Source organism: Labeo rohita, chromosome 20 (assembly GCF_022985175.1).
Source record: "Labeo rohita strain BAU-BD-2019 chromosome 20, IGBB_LRoh.1.0, whole genome shotgun sequence".
Classification (NCBI taxonomy): Eukaryota; Metazoa; Chordata; class Actinopteri; order Cypriniformes; family Cyprinidae; genus Labeo; species Labeo rohita.
Genome location: NC_066888.1, coordinates 6,986,576 through 7,000,818, shown reverse-complemented (window position 1 = coordinate 7,000,818; position 14,243 = coordinate 6,986,576). Strand labels below are relative to the sequence as shown.

General features: G+C 34.0%; 1 protein-coding gene across 1 annotated transcript in view; it reads left to right on the top strand.

The window, feature by feature from the left end:
* Positions 1-1,587: 1,587 nt before the first annotated feature.
* flrt2 (fibronectin leucine rich transmembrane protein 2) overlaps positions 1,588-14,243 on the top strand; it is a 47,792-nt gene continuing 35,136 nt past the window's right edge. Inside the window, exon 1 of the mRNA XM_051139229.1 lies at positions 1,588-2,402. The gene's annotated coding sequence lies outside the window, so the exon portion shown is untranslated. The remainder of the gene's footprint in view (positions 2,403-14,243) is intronic.

The following is a 14,243-nucleotide window of genomic DNA, read 5'->3' as shown; positions in this document are numbered from 1 at the left end:
TCTAAGTTAACACTTGCTCAAAACAACCACTTTAGCGCAGTTCATACTATTTTCTGCTTATTTTGATAAATAAAAGAAATATTTTTTTTGTTCAATAAATATACTGCCATTAAAATATGTTAATATAAAAATATATTTTAAAATACAGAAACAAAATCATTTTAAAATATAAAGATTCTGAAAGCATTGAAGGAGATCCCATAGTAATTTCATATAGATTTACAGTAGTAACAACAAATTTTATTATATATGATTAATAATATATGAAAGTTACCATCTGAATCTAACAATGTCATCATGTTAATTACTGTACCTTTTAGCCCCAACAGCAGGGGTGCTTTTTACCTCAAATACCATACTTTTACATATTCTTTTGTTATTTAAAAACTGCTGTTTTAATTATCTTAAATGAAACTGAAAATCATTAAGAAGACATTTGTCTCAAGATAAGAATTTTAGCAATGGCAGTAAATCATTCATAATTTATTGATTCTCCATAATTGTGACCCTAAACCGCAAAACCAGTCTTAAGTAGAGTATATTTGTAGCAACAGCCAAAAGTACAGTGTATGGGCCAAAATTAATGATTTTTCTTTTATGCCAAAAATCATTAGGATATTAAGTAAAGATCATGTTCCACAAAGACATTTTGTAAATTTCCTACAAATATATTCCCTGTAAATATATCAAAACTTATGACTGGTTTTGTGGTCCAGGGTCACAATTCTTTTTTTTTTTTTTTTTTTTTTTTTCTTTCTTTTTAAAATTTTCCTTTCTAAAAATCCCATTGTCCCACCAATAAACTTTGACTATATTCACAAAATAAAATGGGCATGTATATGTCATACAAAGAGATTCCCAGTTTTTTTTTTTTTTTGTGCAGGTTTGCCATGCAGGTAAACAAATTAAACATTTTTATTTTTAGACTTGAAGGGTTTAAATAACTTATTTTACTTTTTAATGATTTATTTAATTATTAGATTTTTATCATTTCAGTTCATACATTACGACCATTTTTGTAATGTTTAATTTTCTTTCTCTTTGCTTTTTTATATCAATATGATATGTTTAAAGGTAAGTTTATAACAAGTTAGATACAAAGTAATCTAATAGTAATCTAAAAAAAAAAAAAAAAAAAAAAAAAAAAAAAAAAATAGCCAGAATACATTACCTAAACATCTATTTATTTAATTTAATTTAATTATTTTATTTTACATTTTTTGGTCTTTATAAATGTTGCTGTATATATACCAAAAAGTGTTTATTAGCAACTTTATCAAAGTTGAAGCTGATTTGGTTGATCATTCATAAAGAACCTCCATGTATTTATTCAGTATAGATATCACTTTCTAATAACTCTTTTTGCTTCTTGTGTGATGTCAACATAATTTCATCTCCTGCTGGTCAGCCCATAAAAAAACAACTCAACACAATCTACAATCACATTGTCCACATAGGCTGTCCTCTCTACGACTGTGCGTCCAGCAGATACAGGAAGATCTCTTGATGTGTGAAATGCTTTTGTTCTCTAAAGAGCAGACTCGGTTATGACCCCTCATGCCATTAGATCATAAAGCACCAGGAACCGAAGCATGTTGTGCTCAGTTAGCAGCTTATTGGATTCCAGCTCGCAAACATAAATCAAATATCACCAAAGCTCATAAGGGTTGAAAGGCCTTGGCTACCGTGAGTTATATTTTGCTCTTTACTCAGCAACACACAGACCGATATAGGCATCACACACACCAGATATCAGATGACGCAGTCGTTTTATATAAGTCGCGCTAGAACACCACGGTATATGATCTAATCCCAGTCCAGTTTTTGACATATTCCTCAGAGCGCTGTCACCCAAGGGAATTGTGGGTGTCCGTCTGCTGATTCATCCTCCCTGAGCGCTGACATCCTGCGGCATGCCTGACCCCTCGCCCTCATAACTCCCGCTTTGTTCTCCGGGACACGACCCCACGACCTGCTCCTTCTCCCCAAGCCGTCTCTCAGGCTCACAGAATCCGCCTGCCCTCCGAATTCCTGTACGAGGCTGAAACATGAGCCTGGTGCAGTGAGCTCATCGACAGGCGTGGACTTACAAAATAACTGCGAAAAAAGAAAAGCAAGAGTGCGAGAGATGGAATGTAGAAACAAAAGACAGGTTAGACAGCGCTAGCGCCGGCTCCCGAGGGGTTAAGTTACACGCAGCCAAAACACAAGGAAACAAAGGTGCGCTTATGAGCCTCATTTTCAGTCTCGGGACCGATGCCGTACGTCTCAGCAGGAGCTTCTTCTTTTGAGTTCAGGAGTTTCGTTCTCCCCTGTTGGAGTCGCGATCGAAAACATACGTAATTCCAGAAGGCTCCCGTTGCCCTTCTGACCTACTGCGACCGAGAGCCCCCGGTGTAAAAGTAAGTGGCTTTCATTTAAAGTACATCTGAGTGTGAACTGAAAAAAGAAACAGAGTTTCGCTGGTTGAACAGTATTATCAGAACTAATTGTGGCAATTACAAAATGTGTCATGCGAATGAAAAGTCAGCGTGGAAACGGTTATGACAGGACTTTGTATATCTGGCGCTGCGAGAGCAGACAGGCTTTTAAACTTTAATTCAATGCGGTATAATTGGATATACTTCTATAAATTATGTAGCCATCTTCATGTCTTTTTTTCCAGAACATTGACTGTTGTATACTGTATCACCTTCTACCAGTCAACACTTGTTTGCACATAAGTGTGTGATGTGTGAACCTGCTCAAGTAGCCTATGAATCCATGATATAGTTTCAGAAAATCTGATATAGCAGAAAGATTTCACTAATTTGGATACATGCTAATTTGAATGAAACAAAACCATTGGTTTTGCTCATAATTACACTTGGGAGTGTTTAACCGCACAACTGGTGTAATTTTATGAACACCGCACAATTCATCAACAAGTTATTTAGTGAAGAAAAATCACAAAATGACAAGAGTGTGAGTTAAAAACGAACTAATGTTGCTTCTCTCTATCGCCGCTGAGTTTGTATGATGAGTCATATGTTATTTCAACTATAACAAAAATAGAATTGTTAGAAACAAGTTTTAATGCTTGATATGATAATCAAGACTGCAGGGATCATCGCTCGAACGTTATATTCTGACATTACGACTGTGTTCCTACCAGCTCAGCTGGTGGAGTGTACCTTGAATGCAAGTCTGCCAAAAGCCATAAATGCAAATGTCTAAGTTACACCCGTTATTCACCAAGCGTTCTCACTCTTTGAACATGTGTATGTATATTTTGGGCTCTCTGATTATGCTTTCAGCTAATAATATGTGCATTCTTCTGAGCTCATGCTGTAAATCCATATCACAGTTTTCACAGAGTTTGACCTTCTTTTTTGTCCTGCTTTTCACCAATCATGGATTTTGACTTTCATGCATAATAAGGGGAAAACTTTCTTTCTTTAATAATTGTGGACTGCTAATTCATGTTTTCAGGACTGAACTGTGGTCTCAAAAGTATTTGGACACTATCGGGAAATTAAACCACACTTAAAAACATACAAATATTTACTGTAGTTGCAAACCAGTGTCATCCGCGCAAATGTTCTCTTAGACCTAACTTAATTTTTCACTATATAAACTGTATGGCTTTCTGTCAGTCAACACTTGTTTGCACATATGTGACCCTGGAACACAAAAACAGCTTTAAGTAGCATGGGTATATTTGTAGCAATAATTAAAAATGCATTGTATGGGTAAAAATGATAGATTTTTCTTTTATGCCAAAAATTATTAGGGTATTAAGTAAAGATCATGTTCCGTGAAGATATTTTGTAAGTTTCTTACCGTAAATATATCAAACCTTAAATTTTGATTAGTAATATGCGAAGAACTTTATTTGGACAATATTTAAAGCAATTTTCTCAATATTTAGATTTTCAAGATTCCAGATTTTCAAATAGTTGTATCTCAGACAAATATTCTCCTATCTTAACAAACCATACATCAATTGAAAGCTTATTTATTCAGCTTTTAGATGCGTTAGATATATCAAATTAAAAAATTGACACATGACTGGTTTTGTGGTCCAAGGTCACATATAAGGTAAGAGTGTGTGAACCTGGTTGAGCATGTATGTGTGGGGAATAATTTGTAATACAGTTTCAAAATAGCTAAAATTATGCTCTCAGATATTAATACAAATATTATTCCAAGATCTTGTTTTAAATCCAAACCACAGAATTTGTCTTACAAAAAGAAATTATTTTATTATTAGGGAAGTAAATTCACTCAACTCAAAATGTGATATGGTTCATAATACTGGTTTCATGATACAATTTTCTAATTTAATTTAATTTAATTTAATTTTTAATTATTATTATTATTATTATTATTATTATTATTATTATTTTACAAAATGAGATTTAACACTAATTATAAATGTTATTTTGTTCAAAAGTTGAATCAGTAATCAAACATAACTAAAGAAAAGCTAAATTTGACTACTGATCTAAATTGTCAGGATTGTACATTTTTAAATACAACATTCGGATACTGAATTATATATATATATATATATATATATATATATATATATATATTTTATAAAAAAAATAAATAAATAAATAAATAAATAAATAAATAAATAAATAAATATATATATATATATATATATATATATATATATATATATATATATATATATATATATATATATATATATATATATATATATATATATATATATATATATTATATACAATTTATAGAATATTATTAATAATTTAATATTTTATTTATTTATTGAAAACTTGGAGAAAAGTTACATTTGACTACTGATCTAAGTTTTCAGAATTGAAAACTGAATATATATATCTATATATATATATCTATATATATATATATCTATATATATATGTGTATATATATATATATATATATATATATATATATATATACACACACATATATACATCAGACCAGTGTCATCTGCACACAAATGATGCTTGAGTTTCTCTCAGAACTGCCTTTATTTCCTCACCATTTTCCCATTGACTTTTAATGAACTGGTTTAGCATTTCTCCTCAAGTTCACTCAGGTGTACAGCACCGCAGGTGTCGTTTATCACATTAACTACATGTTCCACTAACGTTTTACAACCAGAAACTGCCACAATACTTTATGTTTATTTTAAACCGTACTGTATACCTGCTGTTTAATCATTTAAAACCTAGCATCACCCTTTTTTTTGTTAAAAAAGCTGTGTTTGTAATAAAAATTTAATTAATTTTCTTCATCAATATTTTATTTGATATCTATGGACGAACGTTTAATATATTTTAACTGCAGCTTTAGTGTCAAGATACTTTTTGGCCCACTCTACATGAATTATTTAATTCAGGCATATCCAAAAGCTTTACTATATAAATGCTTTGTTTAAACAGGTCAGCTTGAGCACTGCAGCGTTTAATGTGACATTTCAGGATTGTTCAGGAATGAAGTACAGTAACGGTGCGGTCATATCAGTGCCGAGAGTGGAGAACACAGTTCATGAATCAGATGTTTTGTGAAGCAGGACCTGGCCCGAAGGCACGGCTCAAATATGCAAGAGTGCAGAGGCCGATGTCTCGTCGCAAAATGCCAGCACAAGCGCTCGACTGTTCTGAAGTTGAACCAGAAATAGTCTCGTACTTCTTTAGAGTCCCCCCGTTCAAACGCACGCTTAAGATCTCAAGATGACCGCGATCCCTCCCGCAAGAAAAGAAAAAACAAACACGGCGGAGAGAGGGCTAATGTAATTAAGCTAAAGCGTGGGGTAGGGCATTCATTTAATTAAGTCAGCTATGCTTGTTCCTCAACCACCATCAATCATTACAACTGACAGGTCATGCGGCGCTTGGTTTGTTATTTCTCTTAATGCTGAACTATCACAAAAATGAGCCGTGTTTTACAATGCAGAGCATTTTGGATGTATTGTGTAGCGGAGAATGGAGCTGTGTTTTCCTTTGCTTTTGAAAATAGCAGGGATTGTGATAAATATGGGGAAAATTTGTATATTCTGAATGATTACAGTAACACCACAAGGAGGAGATAAATACAAACTGTCATTAGTTTCAGTTAAACTGCAGAGAATGTGTCTTACCTTGATACTCCGATCAAAATAAAAAAGCGGCATTTTGTAAATGACAAAATGAATATATCATGTAACTGTTTCTTTAAAAGGAAACAACTCAAAAGTTGTTTTCTATATGTTGTTGAAAACTACATGGCTTTTTTTTAGCAAAAAAAGTCATTCTGACCTTTAAGGTTCATATTATATAATAATTTAAAACAACTGACTCAGTGACATGCTGACTAATTAAAGACAATTTATAACATGCATCAATATTTGCTTTGAGTAAGTGTGGTTTGTTGAGACAGTTTATAATAACTGTGACTGCACTGACTGCAGACTCGCAATAAAGTTAATATTTCAAGCTTTAATTGTTGGAAATAAGAAGTAAAACAACATACTACATTATTATTTTTTTATAAATGAATTGTCATACATTAATTTGTTAAATTGATAGCCCTTCTATTATTATTATTATTTTTATTATTATGATTATTATTGTTGTTGTTGTTATTTGTTATGGGTCAACTGATATAATACAAAATAATCAAAATACAATTCAATGAAATAATTTACTGGATATATCAGTATTTGAACTGCTTGTAAAATTCAGGTAAAATTCTGTGTATAATTTATGTACAGGTCAGAGGGAATAATCATTTATGTTATTATTAGAGATTTACTCAGTTCATGATGCAATATGATTCACAGTGTTGGTGATACTGGTTTCATGACACAATTTTCTCACTTTTTTTTTTTTTTTTTTTTTAACAAAATGAGATCCAAGACACATTATAAATGAGGAAGTGTAATTTTGTTGTTTCTCAGAGGATATGCTACACATTTCTTTGTGAAACTGAAATATTTTGTCAAATAACAAAAAGTAAATGTACATTTTAAAAACAAATCCCAAATAAATAAGTAAACGAATGAATGACTATATAAATAAATCTCGTCAATAAAAAAATAAAAATAAAAATAAAAAATAAAACAAAAACCTAGCTTAGATTTTCTTTTCCAATTTTAAGAAATTGGAACAAAACAAAGCAAAAAAAAAAAATAAATAAATAAATAAATAAATAAATAAATAAATAAATAAAAATGGCAGCTGTTTTTACTGCAAAAAAAAACATGGTAACAACATTTTAGGTTTTATGGATTCAACTTAAATTTAAATATCGTAATTTCATTGACTAATAAAATGTTAATATACCAACCTATGGAAGTACTGAAATCTGTTTTGTACCTTTAGAATACACAGATAACCACCAAAAGCATGTTGAACATGATGAACCAAAGCTCATCACAAGCAGCTTTTAAATATTAATATTATGTGCACAGTGCACATTAAAAACCATCATGGTAACACACATGAAACTGAAATAATGTGATAAACATTAATTGAACAACATTAGATGTAATATACAACCCTAATGTTCACAACTGATCATAAAAAAAATAAAATAATAATAAAATAAAATAAAATAAAATAAAAAATTAAATTAAATTAAATTAAATTAAATTAAATTAAATTAAATTAAATTAAATGTAACACAGGGGATTCTGGGAGTTCCAAAAACTTCCAAAAACAGTATATTGCCGTGAAATCACATGTAATGTCCAGTACAGTTTTTCACCGTATATAGTAGAGGAACTTACAGTTAACCAATTAATATGTTTTTAAATGTAGCATTTTTACAGCCTTTTACCTTTAAAATTATGGTTTAATATATATATATATATATATATATATATATTTTTTTTTTTTTTTTTTTTTTTTTTTTACAGTGTATACATAATAAAACATGTCTGAACGAAACAAAAATATCAGGTGGGCTGAATGAGAAAGCAATTCCACTTTCTGACACAGTAGGTGGCATTTATGGAACAGCAGCAATATCCACCTTAATTTTCCCATTCGTAAAACTTTATGGGTCTGGCTTCCGGTCTCATCTGCATTCAGCTATTTTTAGCTGTACAAAAGAACTTGTTTTCCTGCTTGATATTGCAAATTGGTATGTCTTACCATATTGTTTTAATGTATTATCTTTTTGAGATGCATATTTTCACACTGAGGACCACAGAGGGACTCAAACACAACTATTAAAGAAAGGTTCAAACATTCACTGATGCTCCTGAAGGAAACACAATGCATTAAGAGCTGGGGGGTGAAAACTTTTGAACAGGGTGAAGATGTCCAAATTTTTCTTGTTGAATTATAATTTATTTTTTTCCATTTAGTACTGCCCTTCGGAAGCAGCAGAATATACTTGCATGTTTCCTGGAAGACAAATTAAGTACAATTTACCTTAATCCACAAATTAAACTGAAAAAAAAAAAAAAAAAAAAGTTTTCACCCTCGGCTCTTAATGCATCATGTTTCCTTCTGGAGCATCAGTGAATGTTCAAATCTTTTTTAATAGTTGTGTTTGAGTCCCTCAATTGTCCTCAATGTGAAAATATGGATCTGAAAATCATACAGTCACTACTGGAAAGGGTTCAAATATGCAAAAGATGCTGGAAAACCAAAAAATCTACAGGACATGGAGGATTTTTATGAAGAACAGTGCTCAGTTTAACAACCAACACAAAACAAACAAACAAACAAAAAAGTTGTAGATCATTCGGGTAACCACACACAGTATTAAGAACTTCTATGTAACATATCTTACTCAGGACAGTACTAAAAAAATAAATAAATAAAGCATGCAATTTGTATGATCTCTCTTATTTTGTAAAAAAAATATTCACATTTCCACAGAATCTGCATGCCACTGTATATACACTATTTCAATATGCTTTATATAGAGATGAAAGATGTGTGCAAATGAAAAGAAGATGAAAAGAAAATACCGTCTAAACTTTTCTGAAGACAATCAGTTATTCTCAGAGGCTTTTTCATATAAACCCACAGCCAAATGTATCGCATTTCGTTTAGCATCTCAACCGTCATTGATTTTCAACCAACTCAGAGGGCGTTGTTGCATCCCTAGTTATTATGCTATTTTTCTTCTATTAACTTAACAGTTAATTACACTAAACTGTTTTAAAATGCCATCCCTAACAATAAAAACAACAAAAACACAATAATACAAATTTGTTACAAACAAGATCGGTGAGTCTCTCCACAGTAACACATCCGTATGAATAACAAAGAGTGAAGAAGCATATGCCCGCATAGTGAAAGTCAGCAAGAGAGCTGAGAATGAGAGAAAATAGATGGAGCATCAGTTTCAGACCGTCTCAATATTATATGGCGGCTGATTGTTTGCTGTCAGTGACAATTCCTCAGCATTCTGCCTAAAGAATTGGTGAGGAATAAGAGGTAGATGATTTTTGTGTGTATGAGAGAGACCTCTAGACAGGGAATGTGTTTCATACTAGTCAGTGGCCATCAAGAAACATGTTCTATAGCTGGGTAAAAGATAGGATCATTCTGGCCCAAGAAGTTTCAGCCCCTAGAAGTTTCAGCCCCATGCACAGACGTCTTAGCCTCGAACAATCACTCTTTTCTTTCCCTTACTTATTTATATCTCTTATTGCATTCTTTATATCTCTTTTCCGGTTGAAACAACTCCAAGGAGCCACTATGTATAAAACAATGTCTGTTAGATCTGATGTGTATATTATGACGTTCGGGATACGTTCCAAATGAAGTTCCACGTCTGCGGCCCTCACCTGTGCACCCTGGGTTTCGTTTTAACAGGCCGAATTACAAAACCACACTCCACCGATGACCTGGAGGTGGTGAGGTCAACGGGCAAGCTGATCCCCTCACTATGCCCTATGGAGCACTGGGGTAGAGGGAACTGGCAAACTGCCCCGAATGGAGGGTGGGGATGTGGGCCACTGCTGTTCTTGGCAGCCTCTGCTCATGCTGACCAGCGGGAGTACTGGTGAAAGCAGGCCGAATTCTTCCCAGAGACAACGCACTGCCCTTCCTATGGGTTTGCAGATTCTGAAGAACCTTCAGGACGAGGTGAAGACGGGACATCCTTCCCACCTCATGCTCGCTGGGCGCATTTCTTTTCTTTCGCTCTCTAATTAGGCACTTCTTTTGTTCCATTTTTTGTAGCTCTTTCTTCCTCCGAGTTTTTCCCTTTCAACAACTGCTGCACAGCAGGGTTTGAGGTGTAACGACACACCGCACGTTTCTTCTGGAAAAGAGTAGGCAGCTGTCGGAATAACAACCTCATCAAAGGATATGCCGTGTCAAAGGAGGGCTATTCATATATTTTTGTTGTTAGTCAAATCCAAGAGCAATAAGCAAAGACAAGAGAAGAGCTAGCATATTGAGGGAATATTGTTTTGATCAAGGCTGAGGGAAAAGACAAGATGTTGTTCTCGGATGGGCATATGGAGGATATTAAGGGTTTTTTTGGAGTAGATTGACACTGAAACCCTTGTGAAACACGAGTCAAGATGACAGCAGCTTAGGGCCGGGGTCTGTCTTCCCACACATTGTTTCTGATACACTTTATTTGTCTATCACCTAATAAAACACATGCGCGCAGCTCTCCGCAACCACATGTTGGCCAGAATTGGCTCCTGACTAGGTTTGGAGGTACGGTTTGCGATCGACAGAACCAGAACATACTCCTTATGGTGCTGGTGGAGAAAAACACATTGAGATTGAATTACCTTCCGGACGTTTGCGTCCACGTCGTGCGCTCTTGGGTTGAGTTGTATTAGATTTGGTCTAGGTTTCCACTTGTGGTGCAGACGGTCCTTTTTCTGGCTTTATCCAGTTATGTCTGGGTTCAGCTCAGCATGACAAGGGCCGTGGGGCTCTAATGCACATCACTGATGCCACCTGCAGTTTGAACAGAACCAAGTGACTGGCCCGCTGTCAGAACCTACTCTACGGCACTGGGACGCTAATTGAAAACAAATTCAGGTTTAAGCTCAAGCAGTTAACACAGCTTTGCAGAAACATTCACACTGTGCTGACATTCAAAAGTGCTGGTTTGATCCTGTTCTGTTGTTGTTAGACTCACACGTGTCAGTAAAGGGAACGTCTAATGGTAAATTGCCTTAGTCAGTGGTCCTCAAACCTGTCATGCCAAGCACCGCGCCGGATCAAATCAGAACGATTACCACAACAACGGTTTTTCAGCATTAAACAAACTGACATCTCTGCGCAAGGACAATCTAATGAGAATCTGAAGATCTATGGAAGGACTTATTAGATGAGAACAGCATCTACGCTGTAAAGAAAAATCTAATTTGTACATAAAACACAGATTATTTAAGTATGTTTTACAATCTTTGAGTGAAGACTGTTTCAAAGGAAATCCCACAGCTTTTTTAGTGTGATAAACCAAAATGCACCACAAAAGTAACATTTAAAAGCAATTAAAATGTAATACATGTATAATTACAGTGTTATTACGTGTATCACACATTTAAACTAAGTTATACTTTTAATATTAATATATATATATATATATATATATATATATATATATTGCAAATTCTTCAATAACTTCAATAAAGATTACTGGTGTATGTTTTACAAGAGAATACAATTTTAGTTTTACTACAATAAAATTTCTTGTTAAATTCAATGTGCTACTTGGATTATACTACTACTACTACTACTACTACTACTATTATTATTATTATTCATAGTTCATCATACAGTTCAATCCAATGCTATGTGTTTTTTTTTTTTTTTTTTTTTTTTTTAATTACTGCTGAAAAGTACTAGCAATTTCTGAGTGAAGACAGTTTCAAAGGAAATTCAGCAAATTATTTTCAGCATAATAACCCAAATGCAGCACGAAAGTACTTAACGTATAATTACAGTGTTATTCCATGTATATTACACCTTTAAAAACCTAAATAAAAATCTAAATATATTTTGGAATTTAGGTTAGTGCAGTCTTTCTTAAATAGTCTAAAAATGCTTGTATTATCAATATAGTTCTCAAAACCAGGCCACTCTTTAAGCTTGCAGCTTTTCGCCTTCAGAAAATCGAACGCCTAAATGCCACACATCACATTTTTATTTTTAGTATTCTGAAGTTCCAAAATCATGTCATGTACCACCTGCAGGGTGAATTGCTCCACAGTTTGAGACCTTTGGGCTACGTTATTAAGCAAATTTGGATGTTTACGTGCCAAGATCACTATCCTTCATGGTGTGGTCTTTCTTTTTATCCTGGGTTTGTTTGCTTGAGAGTGTGGCCTGCTGGGAAGAAGCGTTGTGGCTGCATTTGTTCAGCTGTGCCGTGGTAGGATCGTATAGCTTTGGCTGGGATCCTCTTCGGGATGGCAGGAGCTCCTTTCGAGGTGCGGGCTTCAATTTCAGACCCTCAGCACATTGCCTTGCAATTGTTTCCTATTGCAATCTATTGTGGCAAAATGAACGATTCCATGAGCAGAGAGTCGGTTTTTGTTGGCCCCGCACTACGTCGGTCGGTTTCAGTCAGCGTGGCAACAGTTCGATCTTGTATTCAGTGTCACAGTCAATCTTAAAAAGCTGTTACCACTTTTTTTTTTCTCTCTCTCCCTTTTTTTTTACCCAAACATATCAAGATGACAATGGCATAGAGCCAGTCCATTGTCTCTAGGGTATATAGACTTACAGACACCATACTACAACAACTATCTTCAAAGAGTAGCACTGTTGCAAGCGACCTAGGATGACATTGTTCTGTCAAACAGACTGCCCTGCATGTGGAAGTGCTTGGATAAGAGAGTTACATGTAGTTTTCTGAAATGCATTCCCGCTGGGCTTGCATTCAAAAAGTGTTGTTTAAGCGAAAGCTAATTTAAAATGCATTTTAAATAATAAGCAACTGTGTTTAACTCTTCAGAGCTAAGACTTTTTAAAATAAATTTCCAAAATTGGCAGCTATGCTGCAAACTTTACTTTGGCTTGCATTCAAACAACCTTGAGACGCTTTTGGTTTTTGATATTGAAAAATCCGCTAGTGCTGCTTGTTTTGCTACAAGCAAAAGTCACAGATCTAGTCTGTTTTTTTTTTTTTCTCTCATTTTCCCTGTAAGCGGTGGATTTCAATTAATGTGACTGGTTAGAAAAGCCAGGGTCATTGTGACATGATGGATTCTGACTGTTTTTGCTCCGGACCTCTAGACCAACTGCCGATAACACACAAATTATGACTGTGAGGGTCAAGCTTTCTCCTTTCACACAGACATACAAAACGCTAACTTAGAAAACTAAAACCAAAGCCTGCTGCCAAACAAAATCCCAAATCACAGCTCTCATGAACAAGTCCTTTAAAGTGATATTAAAAGTATATGTTTTTCTTTTGAGCTCCCCTAACTGTGAAAGTGAAAAGTACTCAGAAACACTCCCTCTGATGCTTTTTCATATTCCATATGTTGTGATTTCAAAAAGCCTTCGATGTTGTTCAAACATCAGGGAGAAAATTGGCTAACAGAAACAGAAAAAAGATAAACTTGCAAAGCTCCCAGCCTACGCAAGTCTGTAAACAAACCGAGTGATCTGCCATGTGCGGATTTGACACAGATCAATGTAACTGGACATGTGTCCTTCAAATTCACTACAAGCACCGGCATTCCAGATCTTCCCAAATACAAGATGTGAATCTATGCTTCTGCTTATCAAGAGCCTGTGTGGAAATTATTTCTAGTAACATAGCAACCATGGCAGACAAAGACCAAGTTTAACTGCAAATTAAGCCCGAAATTTGCATTTTAGAGTCAGAAAAGCAAGGTGCTTGACAGTTTCCTTGAAATGAAGCAAACATTGCCACAGTGCACATTATGTATGCTATTTTAGACATAAATGCATGTATCCACAAATTATATACAGTAATATCTGTATATAAATGTGCAAGCGTCTTTTCATAAAAAGAAACATCTGTCACTCTTATTCTTTCACTCCTTCTATTTAATGTGTGTGAAAATAATGCATACAATCATGGTTTAATCAATGTAATTAAAATGGAGATCTGACATCTGACAGACATGATATACACAACAAGCATTATTTTATGTTAAACATTAATTGTAAAGATATAAATAGATGCATTTATTATGATCATATCAGTGTAGTTAAAGTTAACCAAAAGTAACAGTATTCAGAATTATTTTCGTTAAGCAAAATAATGAATTAAAATGATAAATGTTGCCTTGTAAATAATTGTAATTTAATCAATTT